The 27,951-nt window shown below is 46.6% G+C and overlaps 1 protein-coding gene across 1 annotated transcript in view; it reads right to left on the reverse strand.

The window, feature by feature from the left end:
- Nucleotides 1–27,951, reverse strand: part of LOC124722333 — a 215,843-nt gene that overhangs the window by 181,710 nt on the left and 6,182 nt on the right. The gene's annotated exons all lie outside the window — the stretch shown is intronic.

Genomic DNA, 27,951 nt, shown 5'->3' on the forward strand with positions numbered 1-27,951 from the left:
CTCTCATTCTGCACCGCCCAGCTTGCCCGTCATCTCGAGTGGTCCGTTATCTGACACATACTCGATCGACCATTTCCCGTGTGCTATATGTTTGCTGACTCCTACCCCACCTACGTGCAGGCCCAAATGACAACTTTCGAAGGCCGAATGTAGGATTTGGTCCTCCCTGGCGACTTTTTCCCACTTGTGATGACCAGGTAGAATATCTTACCAACGTTATCCTTACCGCTGCAGAACGTTCCAGTCCTCGCACTTCATCTTGACCGCGCCATGTTCTGGTCCTTTGGTGGACTGGGGAGTGCTGTGACTTAGTTCGCAAGCGGAGACGTGCTCTCCGCACTTTTAACTGCATTAGTTATAAACAGTTGCGTGCACAATGTCGTAGCGTTCTACGGGACAGCAAAAAAGCTAGCTGCATTTCATTTACTAGTTCTTTTAACAGCTCCACATTTTCTTACATCGTGTGGGCCTACCTCTGATGGCTCTCTGGGACCAAGGTCCATTCCGCAATTTCCGGTGTGACAGTAGCAGATGATGTCACAGTAGATTTTATTGCTTGGGCCGCTATTTTGCGGAGATTTCGAGCTCCACTCACGATCATCCCGCCTTCCTTCACCGTAAACGAGTGGGGGAGGCTTGGGCCATACCGTTCTCTTCTCAGAATCGTGAGTGGTACAATGCCGTTTTTACTATGAGGGAGCTAGATCATGCTCTCACCTCATCCTGATCCTCCGCCATAGGGCCCGACGATGTTCACATTCAGATGTTGCAGCACCTTTCTCTAGCAGCCATACACTTTCTCCTTCACACGTACAATCGCATCTGGGCAGAGGGAACGTTTCCCAGACGCTGGTGTGAAGCCACTGTCATACCCATACCTAAGCCAAGAACTAAAAACTCCCTCATTTTAGCTACCGCCCCATTTCTTTCTCCACCTGTGTCTACAAGGTGTTGGAATGTATAACTCATGTCCCGCTGGTATGAATGCTCGAGTCTCACTATTTACTAACCACTGCATAATGTGAGTTTCAAGCGTGCCGTTCTACAGTTGACCATTTCGTCACTTTTTCAACCCATGTCATGAATGGTTTTCTGGGGAAATATCAGACTGTGGCTACGGTTCTTGATTTGGAGAATGCCTACAACACCTACTAGAGGGCTGATATCCACGATACTCTCTACACATGGGGCTTCCAAGGGAGCCTGCCCTTCTTCCTTCAGGAATTTTTAAAAGACAGAGTTTTCAAGGTACGTGTGGGATCTGCCTTGTCAGATGCCTTTATCCAGGAAAACGACGTGCCTCAGGGTTCCGTCCTGAGCTTCGTCCTCATTGCTATCGCCATTAACCCCATTGACGCTGCTGCCAAGGCTGCAGTCCTGATACCTCGGCCCACTAGTTCTTCCCTTCCCTTTGGTGATTGCTGTGTTGCTGTCTGTCAGCAGGTGATGACACTTTGGCATCACCACTGGTCTTCGCTTCATGGGAACAAGCGCCCGGGAATTAAACCTCTCCCAGTACTTTGGCCGACCTCCTCTCGTCCCTCTCGTCATGAGTAGATCATTTTAGCTAGGTTGCGTATAGTGCACTGTCTTTTTAGTCATCGTCATTTGTTAAGTGGTGATCCCCCTTCACTTCGTGCTCATTGTCATCATCCTTTGAAGCTTCACCATTTCCTGAGGGAGTGCCCTTTTTTTTTAAACCACTTACGTTCTAATTTATGGCTACCGTCTGAGTTATCGGCCGTTTTAGCGAACGACGAGCGGGCTGCCGACCGCGTTTTACTTTTATCCAACGTAACAATATGGCGAAAGACATTTAATTTTTAGTTCAGAACCTTCATTGCCTTGGCGTACTTTATAGCCCTTTCCTCCAAGAGAAAGTCCCTGTTTTTAGATGTCTTTCCTTCCGCCGATTGGGCTTAACAAATAGTAGCTTGTAATTCCTTTGTCGTCTTCGTGTTCTGTGATTCTGACATGGAAGCATACGACCTTAGTTGTTTTTCCGCCCTAAAACGAAACAAACAAACACAACTTCAAGCATCATCCATACAAATAACAACAGAAATAAGTGACTCCACAAATTAGTGCCTGAATTTCCTTTTCCACCATTAAATAATTTTACTGAGTTGTCGTGACACATATGCTGTTTCATGTTCCTGTTCGTCTATGTCCTGGCTTACACTAACGTCATGAGACACCATCAGTGCTTACCAACTGACACCAGGACTCATCTGATCAGGCCACTGTTTTCCTGTCGTCTAGGGACAACCGATATGGTCACAAGCCCAGGAGGGGCACAGCAAGCGATGTCGTACTATTAGCAAAGTCACTCGCACTGATCGTCTACTACCATAAGCTCTTAACAACAAATTTCGCTCTTTGCCGTAACAGATACTTCGTCGTACGTCCCACATTGATTTCTGCGATTACTTTAGGCAGTGTTGCTTGCGTGTTCGCAGTGACAACTCTGACGCAAACGCCACTGCGCTCGATCATTAAGTAAAGGCCATCGGCCACTCCGTTGTTTGTAGTGAGAGGTAACGCCTGAAATTTTGTATTCTTGGCACACTCTTGACACTAATTCAGCAGGCATAGTGTGAAGGAGTCCTCAGTTTGAACCTCGGGGTATGTAAAGACAGCTGAGCACCGTGTCATAGATGGACAGCGATGGCAGACTGCAGAACTGCCAAGTACGCAGGTGATCGAGCAATTATTGAATGTTCAAAGCCCAGCAGTGGTGGTGGAAACTGTGTCATTGGTATGGCACTGTCTGGGACAGATTGTTCGTAGTAGCATAGCGCAGTTGTTCGACGATGACAAGCTGGCCTGGGGGTGGGGGGGACAGTACTGCTGTCTCGAGCTGACCACACAGCAGTCGGCTGGTGGACCCAGCTGTATCTGTTTCTGACTCGTACCATGAGGTGATCAGTCAGACAGCTGTTGACGGTTCACGGACTGCTGATGATGAAGGCAGCTACATCATAAGTATGGCGTCATCTGGCACAGTATGGCCGAGAGGCACCGATACCGATTATGACTGTGTCAGCAGAACCGTAGTCGGTCTTGGGGAGACGACTGATGCGTGAGAGGCGTCTTAGCATAGCCCTCCTGTGACGATTACTTACTCGGCTGAGACGGGGGATTAAAATTAATACTGTTGTTTAGAACTGACCACAGCGAAGAAGTTGCACTGTTACGTTTCCATGTCATGCGGAGGTGTCTCGATATGGTGGTGGTGGTTGTTGGGATGTTTAAGGGGGACTAAACAGCGAAGGTCATCAGTCCCCCATTCCAAAATCAGGCGAGCCCAAAATCGACGGAGCAGGTAAAAACCAAAGGGGGAGGAGACGTCCCCCCAGGCGCTAAAAGAACACAAATGCAGCAACAAACACTACAAACAAGAACAGGACAGAGGCACACCAGACAGAAAGAAACAGAAGAAAGGAAGATGGCCGGAGACTGGTTGACTGACCACGAGAACAAAAATGGGAAAGAGTCAACCATCTCACGGCATACCAGAACAGCAACAGACACAAGGACAAAAGACACAGAAAGGGAAAGGTGCAGGACCTCCCTAAATCGAACCATAAAACGGACTACCACGGATAAAATTTAAAACGTCATCAGCCCTGGAGGCATCGTCAGATAAAACCAGAGCCAAAGTGCCCGGGAGATTAAAAGATTGCCGGAGTGTGCGCAGTCGAGGACACTCCAGCAAAATGTGGCCGACCGTCAGCCGGGACCCACACTGACACAGGGGGGGATCCTCCTGACGCAAGAGATGGCCGTGCGTTAGGTACGTATGGCCGATGCGCAGCCGACACAGGACTACCGAGTCCCTGCGAGAAGCCCGCAGGGAGGAACGCCACACGGCGGTCGTCTCCTTGACAGCCCGCAGTTTATTCGGGGCTGTCATGCCACGCCACTCAGCAGCCCACATCCCAATCAGCTTACGGCGCAACACCATCTGCTGGTCGCGAGACGTAAGGCCGATCTCCAAAGCCGGGGCGTCGATCGCCCCTTTGGCCAGCCTGTCTACACGTTCGTTCCCTGGGATGCCAACATGACCGGGCGTCCAAACTAGGACCACCGAACGACCAGAACGGGCAATGGCGGAAACAGTCTCCTGAAAGGAGGACACCAGAGGAGAGGAGGGATAGCAGCGGTCGATGGCCTGAAGGCTGCTCAGGGAGTCACTGCAGATGACGACGGACCTACCTGAGCAGAAACGCATATGCTCAAGAGCGCGCAATATGGCCACCAGCTCTGCAGTAAAAATACTGCAGCCAGCCGGCAAGGAGCGATGCTCAACATGGTCAGAGTGAGCGAAGGCGTAGGCAGTGCGACCATCAACCAGGGAACCATCAGTGTAGACAGGCTCACAGCCCGGAAATGATTCGAGGAGCGCAAGGAAACGGCGACGGAGGGCCACAGGCGGAACCGAGTCCTTAGGGCCCTGTGCCAAATCCAGACGGACAGACGGCCGGGACAAACACCAGGGAGGCGTAGGTGTACGGACCCGGAAGGGAGGCAGAAGAGGGAATGACCCCAGTTCTGACAGCAGGGACTGGACACGGACAGCTACGGAAAGCCCAGACCTAGGGCGCCGTTCGGGCAGATGGAGGACCATGGCAGGGAAAAGCAGGCGACGATTGGGATGGCCTGGCGAGCAATGGACGTGGACAGCATAGTCGGCGAGCAGACGATGGCGGCGAATCCGCAGCGGGGGAACCCCGGCCTCCACCAGTAGACTATCCACGGGACTAGTGCGAAAAGCGCCAGTTGCAAGCCGAACCCCACAGTGGTGTATGGGGTCTAACAACTGCAACACTGAGGGTGACGCAGACCCATAGGCCAGGCTCCCATAATCAAGCCGAGACTGCACAAGGGCTCTGTACAAGCGCAGCAGCGTGCAGCGATCCGCACCCCAAGATGTGTGGCTAAGGCAGCGGAGGGCGTTGAGGTGCCGCCAGCATTTTTGCTTCAGCTGAGTAATATGAGGAACCCATGTGAGCCGGGCATCAAACACGAGTCCCAAGAAGCGGCAAGTGTCCACCACTTCAAGCAGGTGGCCATCGAGGTAAAGTTCAGGATGAGGGTGGACCGTCCGACGCCTGCAGAAGTGCATAACCCGAGTCTTGGCAGCAGAGAACTGAAAACCATGAGTCAGAGCCCATGATGCTGCCTTGCGAACGGCGACTTGCAGCCTGCGTTCGGCGACTCCCGTAGTCGTGGAGCTAAATGAGATGCAGAAGTCGTCGGCATACAAAGAAGGAGACACCGACGACCCCACTGCTGCAGCCAGACCATTAATGGCCACTAGAAATAACGAGACGCTCAACACCGAGCCCTGCGGGACCCCATTTTCCTGTATATAAGAGGAACTAGAGGTGGCACCGACTTGCACCCGGAAAGAGCGGCGCAATAAAAAGCTTTGAAGAAAAGTCGGGAGCCGACCACGAAGACCCCACCCATGCAACGTGGCGAGGACGTGATGCCTCCATGTGGTGTCATACGCCTTCCGCAGATCGAAAAATACAGCAACAAGATGCTGACGTCGGGCAAAAGCCGTACGGACAGCAGATTCCAGCCGCACCAAATTGTCCACTGCAGACCGGCCCCGACGGAAGCCACCCTGAGATTGAGCGAGGAGACCGCGCGACTCAAGGACCCAACACAAACGCCGCCCCACCATACGTTCGAGCAATTTGCACAAAACGTTGGTGAGGGTAATAGGACGATAGCTGTCCACCGCCAGTGGGTCCGCACCGGGCTTAACGATGGGGACAATAACACCCTCTCGCCATTGCGACGGGAACACGCCTTCGCTCCAAATGCGATTAAATATCGTGAGAATGTGTCTCTGGCAGTCCCTGGAGAGATGCTTCAGCATCTGCGCGTGGATGCAGTCCGGTCCTGGTGCTGTATCAGGGCAATCGGCGAGGGCAGCGAGGAATTCCCTCTCGCTGAAAGGAGCATTGTATGTTTCAGAGCGACGCGTGTGGAATGAGAACGGCGTCCGCTCGGCTCGCTCCTTTAGAGAGCGAAAGGCGGGGGGATAGGATGCAGTCGCAGAGCTCTGAGCAAAGTGCGCAGCTAGCCGTTCAGCAATGGCGGCAGCGTCCGTGCAGACAGCGCCGTCCAAGGAGAGCCCAGGGACACCCATAGGGGTCTGGGAGCCATAAATCCGCCGGATCCGGGACCACACGTGCGAGGACGAGACACGGGAGCCCAGGGAGGAGACGTACCTCTCCCAGCACTCCTGCTTACGCCGTGCAATAAGACGACGGGCGAAGGCACGGAGCCTCTTAAAGGCGATGAGGGTCTCCAGAGACGGGTGCCGCCTATGACGCTGGAGAGCCCGCCTACGGTCGCGAATAGCCTCAGCAATCTCCGGCGACCACCAGGGGACAGCCTTCCGCCGAGGGAGGCCAGAGGAACGGGGGATGGCAGCCTCGGCCGCCGAAATGATGGACGTGGTGAAAACACGGACCACCTCGTCAATGTCACCCTGTGGGGGAGACGCAATGGTTACAGCGGAAGTAAAAGCTGGCCAGTCAGCCCTGTGGAGAGCCCAGCGGGGCAAGCGCCCAGAAGAATGACACTGTGGCAGTGACAAACAGATGGGAAAATGGTCACTGCCACACAGGTCAGGATGCACCCTCCAGTGGAGGGATGGGACAAGTCCAGGGCTGCAAATAGAGAGATCGATGGCCGAGAACGAGCCATGGGCCACACTGAAATGCGTGGGAGCACCGGTGGTCAAGAGGCTAAGGTCGAGCTGAGCCAACACATGCTCCACGGCCCGACCGCGATCATCGGAGACAGTCCCACCCCATAGAGGATTGTGGGCATTGAAATCGCCCAGAAGCAGCAATGGTGGCGGGAGTTGAGCCAGCAGCGCAGCCAAGACATGGCGGGGGAGCTCCCCATCCGGAGGAATGTAAACAGAGCAAACAGTAATAGCCGGCGAGAGCTCAACCCTGGCAGCAACTGCCTCTAAAGGCGTCTGAAGGGGTACTGGCGAGCTACAGACAGAGTGGTGAACAAAGAGGCAAACCCCACCTGACGCTCGTTGACAGGCAGCACGGTTCTTATAGTATCCCCGATAACCGCGAAGGGCGGGGGTCCGCAGTGCAGGAAACCAAGTTTCCTGCAGAGCAATGCAGAGAACAGGGGAATCACTCAGAAGCATCCGGAGCTCTGGCAGGTGGCGGAAATAACCGCCGCAGTTCCATTGGAGAATGGAAGCAGGAAGGGACTGGGAGGGCGTGAATGCGACTAAGAGGCAGACAGCGCTTCAGAGCCAACCGCCGCCACTGGGGGAGAGTCAGCGGAGTCCATAGGAGAGGCCCCCAAGGGTTCCGTGAGGGCGAGATCCGCGGCAGAGGCGAGGATCTCCACCTCATCCCCGGAGCCAGGACTATGTACAGCAGGCGGTGCTGAAACCGCCGGAACGTCCTTCTTCTTGGACACATTCCGTTCCTTCTTCTCGCGTCTGCCCTTAGGGTGAGAGGGCTGGGAGAGCTTCTCTGAAGGAGCGTCGGAGGCTGACGACGGCGCAGAAGCCCTACGACCAGCAGGTGGCGGAACCTTCAGCCACTGGCTGACATCTGGCTGGGAAGGAGAAGAAACGGAGGAAGGGAGAGCCCCAAGGGACCCCTTCCGCGAGAGAGGAACCGGCGGAGGCAACGCCGCCGGAGAAGGAGGGGGAGGAATCGAGCCTCCCGGTTGTGGAGCAGATGTCACTCCCGAAGTAAGCTTGGGGGGAGCGATAGAAGAGGGTTTGCCCCCAACTGCTAAGGGGGCAAGAGAGGAAGGCTTGCCCCCAGGCACGAGGGGGGCAGACAGAGATACATGGCCCCGAGGGCCCACTGAAGGCGGCACAGATGAAGCGACAACCGTCGCTCGTGCGGGCGACGATAACGTGGCTGCAGCATAAGATGTTCGAAGGGAAGCAGGATACAACCTTTCATATTTCTGTTTAGCCTCTCGATAAGTAAGCCGGTCCAGGGTCTTAAATTCCATGATCTTCCGCTCCTTATGAAGAACGGGGCAATCCGGCGAGCATGGAGAGTGGTGCTCCCCACAGTTGACACATACAGGCGGGGGCGCACATGGAGAATCGTGATGAGAGGGGCGTCCGCAATCTCGACATGTAGCGCTGGATGGGCAACGGGAGGACATATGCCCAAACTTCCAGCACTGGAAGCACCGCATCGGGGGAGGCACGTATGGCTTGACGTCGCAACGGTAAACCATCACCTTGACCTTCTCGGGCAAGACATCACCCTCAAAGGCCAAGATAAAGGCACCGGTGGCCACCCTGTTTGTCTTGGGTCCTCGATGGACACGACGGACAAAATGCACACCACGTCGTTCCAAGTCGGCTCTCAGCTCGTCATCGGATTGCAACAAGAGGTCACATAGGTAAATAATCCCCTGGACCATATTTAAGCTACTGTGGGGAGTGATGGTAACAGGGACGTCACCCAGCTTATCACACAAGAGCAACGCTCGTGACTGGGCTGGGGAGGACGTCTTGAGGAGGATGGACCCATTCCTCATTTTTGACAACCCCGCCACTTCCCCAAACTTATCCTCCAGGTGTTCCACAAAAAACCTAGGCTTCGTCGGAAGAAAGGAGTCACCATCAGTCCTGCTGCAGACAAGGTATTGCGGTACGTAAGGCTCCCGCTTGGCACTAGATCGGCGTCCCTCCCATGGCGCAGCCAACGAGGGGAACGTCTGAGGGTCATACTGCGCAGCATCGAAGTCGACTCTACCTCGCTTAGAGACGCTGGTGGCCGTGCGACCACCAGCTTGATGTGATTTATTGCGCTTCATTGCGCCACATCCGCCCAGATGCCACCTACTCCGAACGAGGGCTCTCCCCAAGGGCGCCACCCAGCCAAAGCAACGGGTACCTGGCCGATATCCCGTTGCCCGGAGTCCCCGTGCCCCAGACAAGATGGGCACATACTCCTTGGCATGCATGGGGAGGAAACAGCTCAGGCATCTGTAGTGCGATCCCTGCGTGGTCAGGGGGCTACCACCAAGAGGGTACATGACGACCCCACCACAACGGACTGGCTACCGTGCTGGATTTTAGGTGTTTAAAGGGTCCACAGTTGTCGTAGGCGCTAAGAAGAAGAGTGCGCACAAGGCGAGAAGGAGACCACCCAGAAGATGTTGGGCGTAGTCCCCCCCACACGACAATAGGTAACATGCAAGATGGTGGAGCATGATGGACCAATACAAAAACACCACGTAAGGTGTCCTTCCCCAAATGGCACGCACTGACGACGGAAATTTGGAAGAAAAAAGGAGGTCAAACCCAAGAGGGGACCATCACAGAAGGCCGAAACGTTTGAGACTCCTTTTAGTCGCCTCTTACGACAGGCAGGAATACCGCGGACCTATTCTTACCCCCGAACCCGCAGGGGGGTCTCGATATGGAGCCAGTGCCCTAGGCTCTACTGTTATCATACAACAGTGATTGAACAGCAGAAGCGCCCTGCTTATACTGGTGTGCTGTGTCGACAAGTCATTCACTGTGGCTGAAGATGGCTACGGATAATGTCCTAGATACAACATTTTGCTGTTGCTGTGGCCATGTCGTTACATGTAAACTTTCAGTATTTTCAGAGTGCAGACGGAGGTAGTCCTACCTATTTTGTGAAGTTGCGCTGAAATGAAAATCATTTACATATCCAAGTACGCAGTACACTTCGCCAATCTGACACTTACTACATATCGCCTACAATGTGCTACAGTTTTATTGGCTAAATTGTGCAGTAGCAGGTAGTGAGGGAGGAAACCTAATTAGGATTTTTCTTGGAAAACAGAGGAGTTTCATCAAATAATATAGTGCATCACGACAACGATGAAAGGTGAATGAATGAATTGGGAAACAGATTTTTGACAAAAGAGCTATCATAAAAAGAAAAAGTTAGTTATCGTTCTGTCGTATTAGATTATAGTTTCTCTAGGCACAGCAGGCATATTCAGGTGTAGATGTGAAAGCTGAAAAACGGTGTAGATGTGAAAGTTGAAAAACAGTAGGCTAAAGTTCAGTATTCCGTCTTGCATTACGACAGTAAATTGTACCACAGATGTCACTTTGAAACTCTGCACGGTTGCAAAGTGGCTTGTACAGAGATAAGGGATAGCGCGGGTCAGAAGCAATTAACATCACTCGATAATGGCACGACCACTGGAGTTGATGAGATGATTATTAGATTGTGTAGCAGTTACGCAACGGAGCGAGACCCTCTTGTAGCAGCCGTTTGTCGAAGGTCGTTCAAGTACCGTAACACAATGTTCCGTGCGATTGATGAAGGGCACAATTGTTCCTGTTTTTGCGAAGGCAGGCAGGAATGATACCTAGACCTGCTTACCTATATCGCTGACACAAATTTATAGCTAGGTAACTGAAAATTTTTGTGCTCGCGAATCGTCACATCTCTGGAGACCGAAAAATTTCTCTGTAGGAAGAGCTCACCTCATTCTGCTGATTCATGAAACTTATAACGCAGAAGAAATTTGGACTCAGCTTTGTTACACGTTTCTTGATTTGGTACACATCTACAGTGTTGCTCAGTAAATAACAGCATGGACCACATACGCGACATTAATGAGCCACTGTCGTAAGCGCTCAAACGTCAGGCGTACCTAGAGCATGCTTAATACAACAGTTACTACTCACTAGGTAAGTAAATAACTTAGTTGCTGTTTTATTCAGAGAAAAGATATCTGCAAGAAAACTGTTATCACAGCCCGAAGAATTGTTTACCTTCTTTTGTAAGAGACTGACAAAGCTTATGTACTGAAGAACATTTGTATACATCTGCTTAAATATAATGGTCAGTCAAGCTTAATTTGGATTTCAGAAATTTCTATCCAAAATACGTTCCGTCTTCAAATCAATAGACAGTCGACGTAGAACTTTTGGAGTTCTATTATTAATGAAATCGTGGAAATACGACTGTCTGACAGTGAGTCCCTTATTAACCGAGACGGCGGTTTTTAATTGAATTCGGCGTGGAATTCAATCGTTTAAAAACTTCTTGTCCTCCGTAGCCGGCGTAGTTCCGTGATGGAACCGCGGGAAGACAATGGAATTGATATCGATGCGGCGAGTTTTCACCATTGAGGGCGCGCGGCGCAGCAGACTCGAACGCGCTCAAGTAGCGCACGCGCAACGTCAAGCGAATCCACCACGCATATGCCGAAGGCGCCTTAAATACCAGAGCTCAGTGTGTTTTCGCCAGTGTCACCTGAAGATGGCCAGAAGATTCTGTGCCGAAATATTGTGGCAGGAAGTTAGAAACATCGGGCAGTTCTCCCGAAATTTTGTGGAACTAAGTAGTTATTGATTATAAACCGGTTTTGTTATATTCAAGAGTGGTATGTCTTTAAACTTCAGTTCATGTGTAATTATTAAATGTCCTCTCAAGGTTCAAGAGTATTTCGTGAAACATAGAACAGTTTAAGTTGCTAAATTTCTGAGAAAACGTGAGGCATAATTATCTGTTTTGTTATAATGGTACATTTATTTTATTTTATTTTTCAGTAAGTGATAAAAGGTTTCCAATACTGTATATTGTATTTTTCAAGACTTTAATTTCCATTACTTCGTTTCTTATTTTTCCAGCACTCAAAACAAGTGGTTGATAAACTGAATTAAACTTGGTGACAGTAACTAAGTTGGAGTAAATGCAGTGGGTTGTAGACTGAAACATCAGTAACAGTAGAAGTCCTAGTTAGGCTTTAAAATGTCTGTAAATTACATAATAGTGAATCACAAAAGCAGAAAATCTAAATGCTAGTCTCGGTTTGGAACAGATTTTATGTTGTCAGAAGATATTCGAAGCAGGAGAACTCCGATCTTATATATCAGTGCTATAGTCTTTAAAGTAATAAGTGAATAACTTTCCATTGGCACCAGAACGAATATTTCAGTCAGTGACATGATATAGAAAATCGTAAGTCATTTTCTAAAGTACACTACTGGTCATTAAAATTGCTACACCACGAAGATGACGTGCTACAGACGCGAAATTTAACCGACAGGAAGAAGATGTTGTGAGATGCAAATGATTAGCTTTTCAGCGCATTCACACAAGGTTGGCGCCGGTGGCGACACCTACTCCGTGCTGACATGAGGAATGTTTCCAACCGATTTCTCATACACAAACAGCAGTTGACCGGCGTTGCCTGGTGAAACGTTGTTGTGATGCCACGTGTAAGGAGAAGAAATGCGTACCATCACGTTTCCGACTTTGATAAAGGTCGGATTGTAGCCTATCGCGTTGGTCGAGATCCAATGACTGTTAGCAGAATATGGAATCGGTGGGCTCAGGTGGGTAATACGGAACGCCGTGCTGGATCCCAACGGCCTCGTATCACTAGCAGTCGAGATGACAGGCATCTTATCCGCATGGCTGTAACGGATCGTGCAGCCACGTTTCGATCCCTGAGTCAACAGATGGGGACGTTTGCAAGACAACAACCATCTGCACAAACAGTTCGACGACGTTTGCAGCAGCATAGACTATCAGCTCGGAGACAATGGCTGCGGTTACCCTTGACACTGCATCACAGACAGGAGCGCCAGCGATGGTGTACTCAACGATGAACCTTGGTGCACGAATGGCAAAACGTAATTTTTTCGGATGTATCCAGGTTCTGTTTACAGCATCATGATGGTCGCATCCGTGTTTGGAGACATCGCGGTGAACGCACATTGGAAGCGTGTATTCGTCATCGCCATACTGGCGTATCAGCCGGCGTGATCGTATGGGGTGCCATTGGTTACACGTCTCGGTCACCTCTTGTTCCCACTGACGGCACTTTGAACAGTGGCCGTTACATTTGAGATGTGTTACGACCCGTGGCTCTACCCTTCATTCGATCCCTGCGAAACCCTACATTTCAGCAGTATAATGCACGCCCGCATGTTGCAGGTCCTGTACGGGCCTTTCTGGATACAGAAAATGTTCTACTGCTGCCCTGGCCAGCACATTCTCCAGATCTCTTACTAACTGAAAACGTCTGGTCAATGATGGCCGAGCAACTGGCTCGTCACAATACGCCAGTCTCTACTCTTAATGAACTGTGGTATCGAGTTGAAGCTGCATGGGCAGCAGTACCTGTACACGCCATCCAAGCTCTGTTTGACTCAATGCCCAGGCGTACCAGGGCAGTTATTACGGCCAGAGGTGGTTTTTCTGGGTACTGATTTCTCAGGATGTATGCACCCAAATTGCGTGAAAATGTAATCACATGTCAGTTCTAGTATAATATATTTGTCCTATGAATACCCTTTTATCATCTGCATTTCTTCTTGGTGTAGCAATTTTAATGGCCAGTAGTGTATATGAAAGTTCTTCGAGAGATACCACGGTATTCAATATCTATTTGAAACTGAAACTATATACTGTTCTGTAGTATGCAGTTGTCACGGATAATCTGTGCTTAAAATTCGAATTTGAGCAAAATATTTTACTTTACTATCCAAACTTAACCCGTTTAGAGGCTAAAACTCTATTTTAAAAGATTGCACTCTCATTTTTCCACATTATATTTGCTTAAGCTTATCACCTTCATTCGACCGCAGTATGTGGTTTCCAGTGTATGTCAGTCCCCTATAGTATTATCAGCAGAAGATGACAAACGTTTTGTTCTGGAAGATAATATTAATACCCAAGCTTTGGCTCATCATAATGTTTGACTGACTTTGAAAGCATAGCAACCCTCAATTCTTAAGTATGCGAATGTGTATTACCACTGTTCAGTTAGCTATTACCCGAAAGCATCATGTAGTTTAGACTGTGGGAAGTAGACGATGACAAACATTTTCCACCGCAAGAAGAGTAAATACAGTAGCTTGGAGTCACTACAATTTTAGCTCAATCGGATATTGGTTCTAGAAACGAGATTTTAACGTGGAAATAACATAGTTCACTTTGGTAATTCTCACAGACAAGTGAATTTTAATCTGTAAATTAGATCAATAGTAGGGCTGAAGTGCGTTTTGGAATCAGTTCCTGTGTATTAAGGTGACTTTAATGTGTGATAGAAAGATCGAAGTAAAGTAATCTACTAGGGCATTTCACTACATTTTTCAAACAATGAAGATACGGGGACCTACACCTACGTGATTACTCTGCTGTTTACGATAAAGTGCCTGGCAGAGGTTTCAATGAACCACCTTCAAACTGCCTCTCTGCCTTTCCACTCTCGAACGGCGAGCGGGAAAAACGAGAACTTACGTTTTTCTGAAATTAAAATTAGAAGTGGCCGAGCGGTTCTAGGCGCTTCAGTCTGAAACCGCGCGACCGCTACGGTCGCAGGTTCGAATCCTGCCTCGGGCATGGATGTGTGTGATGTCCTTATGTTAGTTAGGTTTAGGTAGTTCTAAGGCTAGGGGACTGATGACCTCAGCAGTTAAGCCCCATAGTGCTCAGAGCCATTTGAACCGTTTTTGAATTAAAATTGTATACCTTCAGCTGCTGACGGCCGTTGATATATATCAACGGGGACCGGTGAAAATGTGTACCTCGACCGGGACTCGAACCCGGGATCTCTTACTTACGGGGCAGACGCTCTATCCATCTTTTTTTTCATTTTGTTCGTTGTGGTTCGTTGTATTTCGTCGTAGCGGACGTCACATGGCATACGTCGAAGCTCTTTGTTTATCTTTTCACTCAGTTTTTTTATTGCAGAGAGTAGCCAGCTCTCTGACCGAACACGCTGAGCTACCGTGCCGGCTAAAAATTTTTCTTTGCTTTAGTTCGTTGCATCTGCTCGGGGCGGACGTCGTAAGACATCCGTTTTAGTTCGTTGTTGATCGATTTACTCAGTTTTTTATTACAGAGGGCAGCTAACCCCCTGACCGAACACGCTGAGCTACCGTGACCATCTGCGCCACCGGGGCCACAGAAGACAATGCCGTTGCAGGGACTATCTTGCGCACGCATCCCGAGAGACCCACATTCTCACCTTATATGTCCACACACCACATTCATAGTGTCCCTATCCAACACACCCATTACTCGTGGAAGTCATTCTTACCAAGTCCCGTAAGAGTTCGGGTAATTTGTGTGCATCTGCACAGAAGAGGAAGGTCATGGCCGGTATTGCCAGAACTATACACTAATGTGTCTGTTCTCTCGCACATGTCCGATCATTTCTTCCTATGTAGGTGGGAGCCAACAGAATGTTTTCGCAATCGGAAGAGAAAAATGGTGATTGAAATTTCATGACAAGATGTGGTCACAACGAAAAATACCTTTGTTTTAATCATTGCCACTCCAATTCAAGTATCATGTCTGTGGAACTCTGTCCCCTATTTCGTGATGATACAAAACAAGCTACCCTTCTTTGTACTTTTTTGATGTCATCCGTCAGTCCCACCTGATGAGGATCCCACGCCGAACGGCAATACTCCAGAATAGGGGGGACAAGCGTGGTTTAAGCAGTCTCTTTAGTAGACCTTTTGCACCTTCTAAGTGTTGTTCTACCCACAACATTATGTATATGATCGTTCCAATTTAGGTTATTTGTGATTGTAATCCCTAAATATTTAGTTGAATTTACAGCCTTCAGATTTGTGTGACTTGCCGCGTAATCGAAATTTAGCGGATTTCTTTTAATACTCATGTGAATAACTTCAAACTTTTCTTTATTCAGGGTCAACTGCCACTTTCTGCATCGTACAGGTATCTTATCTAAATCATTTTGCAATTCTTTTTGGTCATCTGATGACTTTACAAGGCGGTAAATGACAGTATCATCTGCAAACAATCTAAGACGGCTATTCAGATTGTCTCCTACGTCGTTAATCAGGAACAATACAGGTCCTATAACACTATATTGGGGAACGCCGAATATTACTTCTGATTTACTCGATGACTTTCAGTCTATTACTAGGAACTGTGATTTTTCTGACAGAAAATCACAAATCCAGTTGCACAACTGAGGCGATATTCCATAGGCACGCAGTTTGGTTAGAAGACGCTTGTGAGGAACGGTGTCGAAAGCCTTCTGGAAATTTAAAAATATAGAATCAATTTCACGTCCCCTATCGATAGCACTCATTACTTCATGAGTTTAAAGAGCTAGTTGTGTTTTACAAGAACGATATTTTCTGAATCTGTGCTAAGTGTTTGAAATCGTTTTCTTCGATGCACTTCATAATGTCTGAATACAGTATATGTTCCAAAACCCTACCGCAAAACAGAGCGAGGTGGCGCAGTGGTTAGCACACTGGACTCGCATTTGGGAGGACGGTGGTTCAAATCCGTCTCCAGCCATCCTGATTTAGTTTTTCCGTGATTTACCTAAATCGTCTCAGGCAAATGCCGGGATGGTTCCATTGAAAGGGCACGGCTGCTTTCCATCACCATCCTTCCCTAATCCGAGTTTGTGCTGCGTCTCTAATGACCTCGTTGTTGACGGGACATTAACACTAATCTCCTCCTCCTCCTACTGCAAATCGACGTTATTGGTATGGACTTGTAATTCAGTGGATTACTCCTACTTCCCTTTTTGGGTATTGGTGTGACTGAGCAATTTTCCAGTCTTACTTTGAGCGAGCGGTTGTATACAATTGCTAAATATGGAGCTATTGTATGAGCATTCTCAGAAAGGAATCTGACTGGTATACAATCTGGACCGGAGGACTTGCCTTTAAGGGGCTCCGGAGCGCCCTATACTTGCAATGTTAAAATAACGCATATAAATTACATCTTTCCTCACAAAGTATTTGAGGTAGGAAGTTGAACTTTTTACAGATTATTTATTGGAATATGGGTTACAACTTAACACAGGGATTTCACAAAATTTTAGTTCAGTTATTAAAGATGATTTTTTTTCAATTGTAATGAAAATTCACAACATTTTTTGCAATTTTTTATTTATATATTCAAAAATATACAGTTTTTTGGAAAAAGGCTGTGTTCAATTATGCAGAAGGTACTGTGTAACATTTACTGAAAGTTTGAAACAAATATGTTCGGAAAATCCTTAGAAAACATGTAATTAGTATGAGAAAATAAAAGTTTTGGGAATCGAGCGACAAAGATTGGATTAACTTTTTAGTGCATTCCAGGTCCATAGGATGGATTATCTTCATCCTCTGCAAACTCCTCCTCCAGCTTCCTCTTGTTCCTCCTCCTGTTTACTCTTGCTTGTATTTCTAGACTCTTTACAGCGCTGTCTGCAGCCCGAAGGCGTTCCTTGTCTAAAGCAAGCATCGCTCGTACCATGTTAGAACCTATCTTCATTCCCATATTTCTAAATACCTTGCACCTTACAATGTTGCCATCATTGAAAGTCGCAACAGCATCATACACACCAAAGTGAAGTGTTTCTATTCCAACAAATACAGTCTTGGGGATTCTCGACCATATAACACTATTTACACTTTCATTGGGCTTTTGAGTTTTTCCGTGAATACACTTTTTCAACAGTTCAGGTGCTGCTAAGTCTCTGAAAATAGGTTTTATCACCTCCATTATTGCATGAGGCAGACTATGCTTATGAGTGTACACTTCACCAGTTAGCAATCCTTTGTTATATTTACACCAACTGTCTTCTTCTTTGGGACACAAGCTATGTTGGGGATTTTCATCGGTTGAAGAAGTATGAAAAAAAAAAGAGCCCAAACAGCCTTCTTCATTTCATCGACACTTTATGTATTTTGCCTAATAGCCATTCCATAATTGTTCTGTATTTTGTCAATTACACTGTCAGTTAACCTTCCCTTCCCATCCAACCCTTTACCATCACTGAGTTTTTGTTTTTTGTACGAAGCTTTCAGTCGCCGAAGTCTTGTTCCCATTCGCTTCTGTACGTGTCCAATACACTCAAATTTCTGCACTACAACATCATCACCATAGGGCTTCAGTCCTTGAACATGTTTGAAACTTTTAGAATCACCGTCACCAAGATAATTAACATATCGCACTTCATCACACGCCTCAGAACGCTGGAATATACTGGCAACACCAGCCACTTCCATTCCTCCACTACTGCCACTATAGTTAGCTTTGCAATTATTTTCATGTGTACCTTTATATTTTTGTGGACATCTACAATACTTTGATATTACTGCTACATCTAAAACTTTCCCTGTATACATACTGGTGGCAGATACTACACCATGAAGAGATGTGTGTCCCCGTTTATGCCAGGTACCATCGAACACTGCAGTCAAATCTCTGTTACCATTATTTTCCATTACTGCCTCTTCCACAGCGTTCTTCATACAGGGTGTCCAGAAAAGGACTCCCTGATTTCAAAATCAAATATCTCGAAAACAAAGATCGATAGAGGAATGCAGTAAACGGTATGTTTATAGTGAAAGCTGTAAGAAGTTTATACAGCAGTTTGAAATAATAGTTACAAAAGCTGCTAACAGATGGCACTGTAATCGCCATACGTAATGCCTAGTATAAATAGTGATCCGAAGCCCAGAGCGATCAGTACAGGGGTCGGTTCTCGGCCCCCTGCTGTACTCCTTGTACTCCTTGTACACCGCTGACGCACCGCGGGTGGCGCCCGTGGAGTTGGCTCTTTATGCCAACGACACTGCGCTGTTCACCAGCAGCATGAACGTGGTCGCGATGTGCCGCCGACTCCAACTAGCGTGCGACGTCCTGGGGGCGTGGTCCACCAAGTGGCGACTCAAATTTAATGCCGCCAAAAGCCAGGCGGTCGTCTTCGCTCGGACACGATTGCCTCCTGCCCTGCCGCCAGTCACGATCTTGGGAGGCCCCATCCCGTGGTCACCATCAGGCAAATACCTCGGTGTGACGCTGGACAGGCGTCTCACCTGGCTGCCGCACATCCGAGACATCAGGGGGCGAGCGGTTGGGCGTCTCCGGGCGCTCTACCCGCTGCTGAACCCCGAATCCACCCTCCCACCTCGGCACGGCCTGACTGTGTACTTGGCCCTTGTCCGGCCAGTACTCGAGTACGCCGTCATAGTGTGGGGGAATGCTGCTCCGTTGCATGTTGCGATTCTCCAGCGTGTCCATAATCGGGCGCTAAGACTCGCTCTCCACAAGCCGCCTCGTTACCCGACGAGGCTCCTTCATGAGGTAGCAGGCGTCCCGCTGCTGCGGGATCGCTTCAGACAGTCCACCAGGGTGTTCTATGCCTCAACCGAACACTCTGGCAGTCGCCTTATACGCGGACTGGGACACCAAGTCCACCACAGGCCGACCACGCGTTGGTCTGATCTGCTGCGGGAGTAGTTTCTTCCGCAGCCCCTATGACGCTTTTGACGAAGCGTCCGCACCCACGCGGCCGCTCACATAGGCCAAGCCTAACCGTGACGCCAAAAAATAGTTCTTGAGGTCCACACAGGAACAGCAGCTTCGCTGTTTAGCCTGTCTCACTCCTGGTAGATGTAACCAGAGATCTGCAGTACAGTGCAGTGCAGAGCGATCAGTTCCACTATTGAAACGTGAAAGGAGGTTACCGTACCGAAGGAAGAGATTAAAATCATGTACTCCATTGAACAGCGCGTTTTTCTGGTGCTAGAGTACCACAGGTTAGAAGAGAGTCCTACGGCAACAAGGCGAAGTTTTCAAGCACGATTTAATGTTCCAAAAGGACCCGGTGGAAAACCATTCGTACGCTCTTCGCAAAATTTCAACGAACAGGCAGTGTAACTGATGATCTAGTGGGACATGTTGGCCGCAAGCAAACCGCAGTTGCGCCTGAAAATATCGCCACAGTTTCTGGAATTATTCAGCGAAATCCAATGTCATCCGTCCGTAGAATTGCATCTGAGACTGGTTTGAAGCGTTCCAGCGCGCAGAAAATACTGAGAAAGAGCCTACATATGTTTCCATTCAAAATTCAAACGCACCAGGCCATACCCGTACGAGCTGTGCAACAAAGGGTTGCCTTTGCTAATCAGATGCTCACAGTGATTGATAGTGAAGGATTTGATGTTGGCTGCATCTGGCTTACAGATGAAGCACACTTCCACCTGAATGAATACGTGAATAAGCAGAACTGGAGATTTTGGGTTTCCGAAAAGCCATATTGGTGTGAAGCGATACCCCTGTATTCTCCCAAAGTTACTGTGTGGGCTGCAGTATGCAGCAGAGGCATTATTGGCCCTTTTTTCATTCGAGAAACGATCACTGGTGCACGTTACGTTGCAATTTTGGAACAATTTGTCGCCACACAGCACGCGTTAGAGGATCGACCAGGTACTGAATGGTTTATGCAAGATGGAGCCCGACCACATCGGACCGAACAAGTGTTTCACTTTCTTGAGGAATACTTCGGGAATCGAGTCATTGTTTGGAATATCCCAAATTTACTGGTGCAGGCATGGATTGGCCTCCATATTCACCGGATTTGACTCACTGTGACTTTTTTTGTGGGGCAAAGTGAAGGACATGGTCTACCCGAAGCATCCCGCCACGCTGGACAAGACTGAATCGGCGATCTCTGTGGCATGTGAATCCATTTGGATTGAGACACTACGAAATGTGATGGCGAATTTCATTCTTCGTTTACGCCACCTCTGTAGTGACAATGGTGAGCATTTTCAAAACATTGTGATGTGATTGTTTGCAAAGATTGTTTTCATACGATTATTTCACTTACGTATGCTGATACGAGCTGTACAGCGTACAGCGCCATCTGTTAGCAGCTTTTGTAACTATTATTTCAAACTGCTGTATAAACTTCTTACAGCTTTCACAATAAACATACCGTTTGCTGTATTCCTCTATCGATTTTTGTTTTCGAGATATTTAATTTTGAAATCAGGGAGCCCTTTTCTGGACACCCTGTAGATTCTATACAGACATCTTCTACTTTAGACCCTATTAATTTATTAAAGGTCGTAAACTTGGTTGGGGGATTTGGAAGATTCATGATGCCACAGAAAATTGCACCTGCAGTAGCACCCTTACCAACTGAACGCAAGGAATAAACAAATCTAATGTTGTGTTCGTAGATTTTGCTACCATTTTCTTCAGTTGCAATTACTGCAACACTGTTCCAAAAGGTGGTCATGTATGAACACTTATCACATTTCAGTTGTATTTCACTAGCAAGTCCTACGTGCTTTATTATGGACAGTTCCAGACCAACTTCACTACAATGAATACGTCTTACACAGTTTGAAAAAATTCCTTTGAGAACCGACATATCAAATATTTCATTCACATCCGATTCGCCCATAAAACATTCATAGTTTTCACTCATTGAACCAAGCTTCTTCTGTGAAGTATTTTCTTTCCCACTTTGACTGCTATGGACAGGTGTACTTGAGAGGTTAGGTTCACTCACTTGGTTATCGTCTTTATTGTTTACAGTAATAACACATACCTTTGGCTTTCCAACATTTCTCCTTTTCTTAAAAGCCTTCAGAGGATTTCTAATAACTTTACTTTTACTCATTATTATACTTCAACAAAACAGAGACTCAAGAAACAGAATTAATTACGAATATTTTCGAGATAACGACAGAGTAAATAAACATGAAACAATCGACAATCACACCAGCGACATATATTGAACCATCACAGGTTAGCCACAACACATACTTTATCTCACATCACTAAAATGTACCTGATGAACACGGACGTTAATAATAACACCATTTGACAGCAGTTTAACAGCGCCACAGTCGGTCACGCCCATGTAGAACACAATTCAAAAAAAATTTAAAAATAGTTGTAGTCTTCGGAATTGAATAAATTATATATCTATTAAAAGGTAATAGTCTGCAGATTCAGAAAACGCAAAAAAGTAAAAATTGAACTTTTCATGATTTTGAGCCTTTCCGGAGCCCCTTAACTGATTCCAGTTGCTTTGTTACACCGGGGATATCTACTTCTATGTTTCTCGTCTTGGCAGTTGTCTTTGATTGGAATTCAGGAATATTTACTTCGTCTTATTTGGTGAGGGAGTTCTGGAAAACCGTGTTTCTTTGCTTTAGTGGCACTGTCATCAGTGACTTCACCGTTGTTACCGCGCAGTGAAGGTGTTGACTGCGTCCTGCCAATGGTGTACTTTATGAATGACCGGAATCTCTTTGGGTTTTCTGTCAGATTTCGAGACAGCGTTTCGTTGTGGAAATTATTAAAAGCATCTCGCATTGAAGTACCAGCTATATTGCGAACTTCTACAAAACTTTGTTAGTCTTGGGGATTCTGCGTTGTTTTAAAATTGGTATGCTTTTTTCGTTGCTTCTGCAACAGCGATCTGACCCGTTTTGTGTACCATGGGGGATCAGTACCATCACTTATTAATTTGTGTGTTATATATCTCTCAATTGCCGTTGATACTATCTCTCTGAAGTCATTCCACAGATTTTCTACGCTTACATGATCAGATCGGAAAGAGTGAAGACTGTCTCTTAAAAAGGTGTTAAGAGCATTTTTATCAGCTTTTTTAAATAGATATACTTTGAGTTTATTTTTGATGGTTGTAGGTGTTACGGTATTCAGCCTAGCAACAACTGCCTTGTGGTCGCTGATCCCTGTATTCGTCACGATACTCACTATTTGTCCAGAATTATTTGTTGCTAAGAGGTCAAGTATGCTTTCGCAACCAGTTACGCTTCGAGTGGGTTCATGAACTAATTGTTCAAAATAAAAAAGCATTCAGCAAAATTTTGGATGACGTTTTATGCTTACCGCCGGCTTTAAACGTATAATTTTTCCAGCATATCGAGGGTAGATTGAAGTAAAAAAAAATGGTTAAAATGGCTCTGAGCACTATGGGACTTAACTGTTGAGGTAATCAGTCCCCTAGACTTAGAACTACCTAAACCTAACTAACCTATGGATATCACACACATTCATGCCTGAGACAGGATTCGAACCTACGACCATAGCGGTCGCGCGGTTCCAGACTGAAACGCCTAGAACCGCTCGACCACAGCGGAAGGTCCTTTGTTAGATCATTTGAAAAAAATTCGGCTGAATTTATTTCCGGCTTTAGCCAGCTTTCTGTACCTATAACTATTTGAGCTTCATTGCTTTCTGATAGGGCTTGGAGCTCTGGTTCTTTCCCAACACAGATACGACAATTTATAACTACAATACCAACCGTTTCTACAACTACGTTAGTGCATTTTACCTGCCCCTTTTAGACGGACGCCCTTTCTGTGGTTTCCTGATAACCTCTAACATAAAAACCACCCAGTCCCTTCCACACAGCCCTCGCTACCTATGTAGCCGCTTCCTGTGTGTAGTGGACTCCTGACTTATTTCGCGGAATCCAGAAACCCACCATCCTATGGCGCATGTCAAGGAATCTGCAACCTATATGGTCACAGAACCGTCTGAGCCTCTGATTCAGATCCTCCGCTCGGCTCTGCACCAAATGACCACAGTCGGTTCTATCAAAGATGCTGCAGATGGTGAGCTCTGCCTTAATCTCGCAAGCAAGACTGGCACTCTTTACCACTTCCGCTAGCCGCCCGAAACCAGAGAAAATCTCCTCCGATCCAAAGCGACACACGTCATTGGTACCGACATCAGCCCCAACCTACAGTTGGCTGCACCCTGTACTCTTCATGGCATCCGGAAGCACCCTTTCCACATCCGGAATGACTTCCCCCGGTATGCACATGGAGTGCACACTGGTTTCCTTCCCCTCCCTGGCAGCCATGTTCCTAAGGCGCCCCATGACACACTTAATGTTGGAGCTCCCAACTACCAGCACACCCACCTTCTGTGAATGCCCAGAAATTGTGGGCCGAGAAGCTTCCTCTGGAACAGGGTGGATGACTGCATCCGGCATAGAGACTTCGTGAGCCACAGATAATGCCCGAAACCTGTTCTTCAAACGAACCTACAATCGGCCTCTGGGAATGTCTTTCATTGCGTGCCAGACTTTGGAATGATCTCCCACTCGACAACGGGTGCGGGGTCAACCTCAGTGCAGGTAGTGAGCCGATCGGAGGACACATGGGACGTGCTCGACGTCTCTCGCATCCCCGTGTGCGAACCCCCACAGTGTTCCCCCTTGGACCAGCCTCAAGCTGAGTGACAGAAGCCAATACAGCCTGAAGTTGTGAGTGAAATGTCACCAACTCAGCTCGCATATGTACACAGCAATCACAGTCCCTATACATCACTGTTTGAAGGTCGTAAAAATTTGAAACAAACGAACGGTGTACTCACCTTATTAGCAGCAGGAACACGAGGTGCTCTGTCTCTGACGGTCTATCCAACACAATAAGGTCCGTGGGGCTCAAAACGTGTGGTACAGCAGTCGAACTTCGCTAATAAGAACTACTTAACGTGTAAGTTTCCATCGGTAGTACCGACATACAAGGTGCGAGTATTTTATTAAGTAACACAGATAATTAAGAGGTAAAATATTTAATCTGAACACCGGTTGCTCTTGCAAAGTGTGTTCTGTGTTAGGTATAATACAATTCTATTTTACTGCAAATTTCGAATTTTCGAGATCAATAATTATACTTGAGTGTGGCGTGTGTACTGATAAATAATTTTACTTTCACGTTATCGGCGCAGTCATCATTTTTAGCTATGTACCATCTGTGTACTGTCTGTGGTATTGTGTTGTGCAAGAGAAGAAGAAGTTCCGCAGTATAAGTGCTGCATCATAATAAAAGCACCTCCTTCATTAGTAAAATGGTTTTAGGTTGCGTTGCGCGCTCGCGAGGGCGTATATATATATATATATATGTGTGTGTGTGTGTGCGCGCGCGGGTGAGGGGGTGGGAGGAAGGGGCGTATTATCTCGTCGCTAATTTTTATTAGGTTCTGTTCTTATATAGTAGTTGATCACAGTTTTAGAGAGAGCCTTGGCACCACTGTTTTGATTAGTAAATGTTGCAGCTATCGTTGAAAGTTGTTATTATACAGAACCTCTAATAGGCTTGTGTTATTTGTAATAAATGCGAAAATTGTCAGTTAATATCATAGATTACAATTATCGAGTGTAGAACATGATGCATTACCTTTGTGTCCCCTAAAATAGAGCCTGAGAACAATTTGCGAGTGGAAACATTTAATTTGAGGGTGCATTTTGTCTTGCACCAAGAGTAGGACAAAATAAGGGAATTAATTACTCTCTTCCAATATGTGGCATTAATTCAGATTAACTATTTGTTTATCTGCTAGCTCATTTAGCGTATCATTTTGTCTAAGATATATAGTACCTGCTGTTATAAGTCCCATCAGGTTAGCTTCACTACTTTCCTGTTTTAGGTATTACTTAAAGTCGATTGTCTCTTTAGCAAGTTGTTTTTCAGCTATACGCACTTAGGTATGAAAATAGTATTGGAGCACTTAATCTGAGAGCCTACAGTGATGTTCTAGACACCAATTAGACTTGTGTGTGTGTGTGTGTGTGTGTGTGTGTGTGTGTGTGTGTGTGTGTGTGTGAGTGTGGTGTGTGTCTGTGTTTGTGTGGAGAGTACCATACCATTGTGATACTTGACATAAACATTGCAGATTTTTCCGTTGCTCACGTATGTTTGCAGACATTTCAGACTGTAAAGAACATTGTGACACTTGACAACTATTACAGGTGTGGAAATTAATTGGAGGCTTCGTTGTGCCTTACACCAAGCACTGAACGCAGATCAACTCTGTCGTCCGTTGACGCCGAAAGGAACAGGGGCATAAAGCACCATTTGAATTTATTTCTTATTACTAAAGATTTGCAGAGTAGCATTTAAAGTAAAGCGTATCTTCAGCAACTGTTTATTAATAATTCCTTAATTACACTGCGTGTATAAATTTTGTTTTTTATCTTTTTATGGAGCGCAGTTTTTACATTCGTTCTCATGTAAGAGAAATACAAATGGTATTATATGTTTGTGGTGATAATTGAAATTCATCACAGGACATATACGTTTTCAAACAACAAATGGCCTCCGCCATCTATCTTGCATGATAGAGGGCCCCTGGAGCACGAAACTGTGCTTCAACATAAAGTACCTCAATTTATTCTGAAAAATCAATATAACTCTCTATAGGCAGTTATTCTCCCGATGTGTCTGGAACAGGATCGAGGTATCAAGACTCAATGACTTGACCCGTGTGTTCCTTAACATTCCAGAGCAGGGTCCTAGTTAACAATTTATTAACATCGATTCCAGACAAAGCGTTTTAAATTTTTATAAGGTTGCTGTAGTCGTACTTTTGTTCCTGTAGGTATTTTTTTCAAAACTGCATCTCAGTTTGATTTATATATCTAATGTCTGCAACGTAAGTACAAGAAATCACTCTCAAGAACGTTCTCAGTCAAAACACAAGTGACTGTGTTAAACTCTGTTGGATCACAAACTAGTGAATTAACACAAGTCTGAAAACTCGACTCAGTGGAAATTTTGTAGTTGGCTTATCCATGTTCTTTCCTATAGTAAGTTCAACGTCCGAAATCTGCAATGCATTAAATTACGAATGTTTGTGTGTTCTGCAATGGGGCATGCATATCATACTGGGCAGAGCTAAGTGAGTCAGAGGCATTGGATCTCAGCGAGACACAACTTGCTGGAATAAGCAAAACTCTCAGTTAATTTGTTCTATCTTGCGGATGCCTGCCTGCCATGTGACGCTTGACAAGCGTCGTGTAATAATTTAGATATGAAAGACAACTAATTTGAGCCTCCGTTGTTTCTTACACCATCTGTGGTATAGAAATAAAACTTTTACACGAACACAAGTGCTGAAACTTCATCTACATCTACATCTACATCCATACTCCGCAAGCCACCTGACGGTGTGTGGCGGAGAGTACCTTGAGTACCTCTATCGGTTCTCCCTTCTATTCCAGTCTCGTATTGTTCGTGGAAAGAAGGATTGTCGGTATGCCTCTGTGTGGGCTCTAATATCTCTGATTTTATCCTCATGGTCTCTTCGTGAGATATACGTAGGAGGGAGCAATATACTGCTTGACTCCTCGGTGAAGGTATGTTCTCGAAACTTCACCAAAAGCCCGTACCGAGCTACTGAACGTCTCTCCTGCAGAGTCTTCCACTGGAGTTTATCTATCATCTCCATAACGCTTTCGCGATTACTAAATGATCCTGAAGGGCGCTGCTCGCCGTTGGATCCTCTCTATCTCTTCTATCAACCCTATCTGGTACGGATCCCACTCTGCTAAGCAGTAATCAAGCAGTGGGCGAACAAGCGTACTGTAACCTACTTCCTTTGTTTACGGATTGCATTTCCTTAGGATTCTTCCAATGAATCTCAGTCTGGCATCTGCTTTACCGACGATCAACTTTATATGATCATTCCATTTTAAATCATTCCTAATGCGTACTCCCAGATAATTTATGGAATTAACTGCTTCCAATTGATGACCTGCTATATTGTAGCTAAATGATAAAGGATCTTTCTTTCTATGCATTCGCAGCACATTACACTTGTCTACATTGAGATTCAATTGCAATTCCCTGCACCATACGTCAATTCGCTGCAGATCCTCCTGCATTTCAGTACAATTTTCCATTGTTACAACCTCTCGATATACAACTGCATCATCCGCAAAAGCCTCAGTGAACCTCCGATGTCATCCACAAGGTCATTTATGTATATTGTGAATAGCAACGGTCCTACGACAGTCCCCTGCGGCACACCTGAAATCACTCTTACTTCAGAAGACTTCTCTCCATTGAGAATGACATGCTGCGTTCTGTTATCTAGGAACTCTTCAATCCAATCACACAATTGGTCTGATAGTCCATATGCTCTTACTTTGTTCATTAAGCGACTGTGGGGAATTGTATCGAACGCCTTGCGGAAGTCAAGAAACACGGAATCTACCTGGGAACCAGTGTCTATGGCCCTCTGAGTCTCGTGGACGAATAGCGCGAGCTGGGTTTCACACGATCGTCGTTTTCGAAACCCATGCTGATTCCTACAGAGTAGATTTATTGTCTCCAGAAAAGTCATTATACTCAAACATAATACGTGTTCC

Source organism: Schistocerca piceifrons, chromosome X, assembly GCF_021461385.2.
Source record: "Schistocerca piceifrons isolate TAMUIC-IGC-003096 chromosome X, iqSchPice1.1, whole genome shotgun sequence".
Classification (NCBI taxonomy): Eukaryota; Metazoa; Arthropoda; class Insecta; order Orthoptera; family Acrididae; genus Schistocerca; species Schistocerca piceifrons.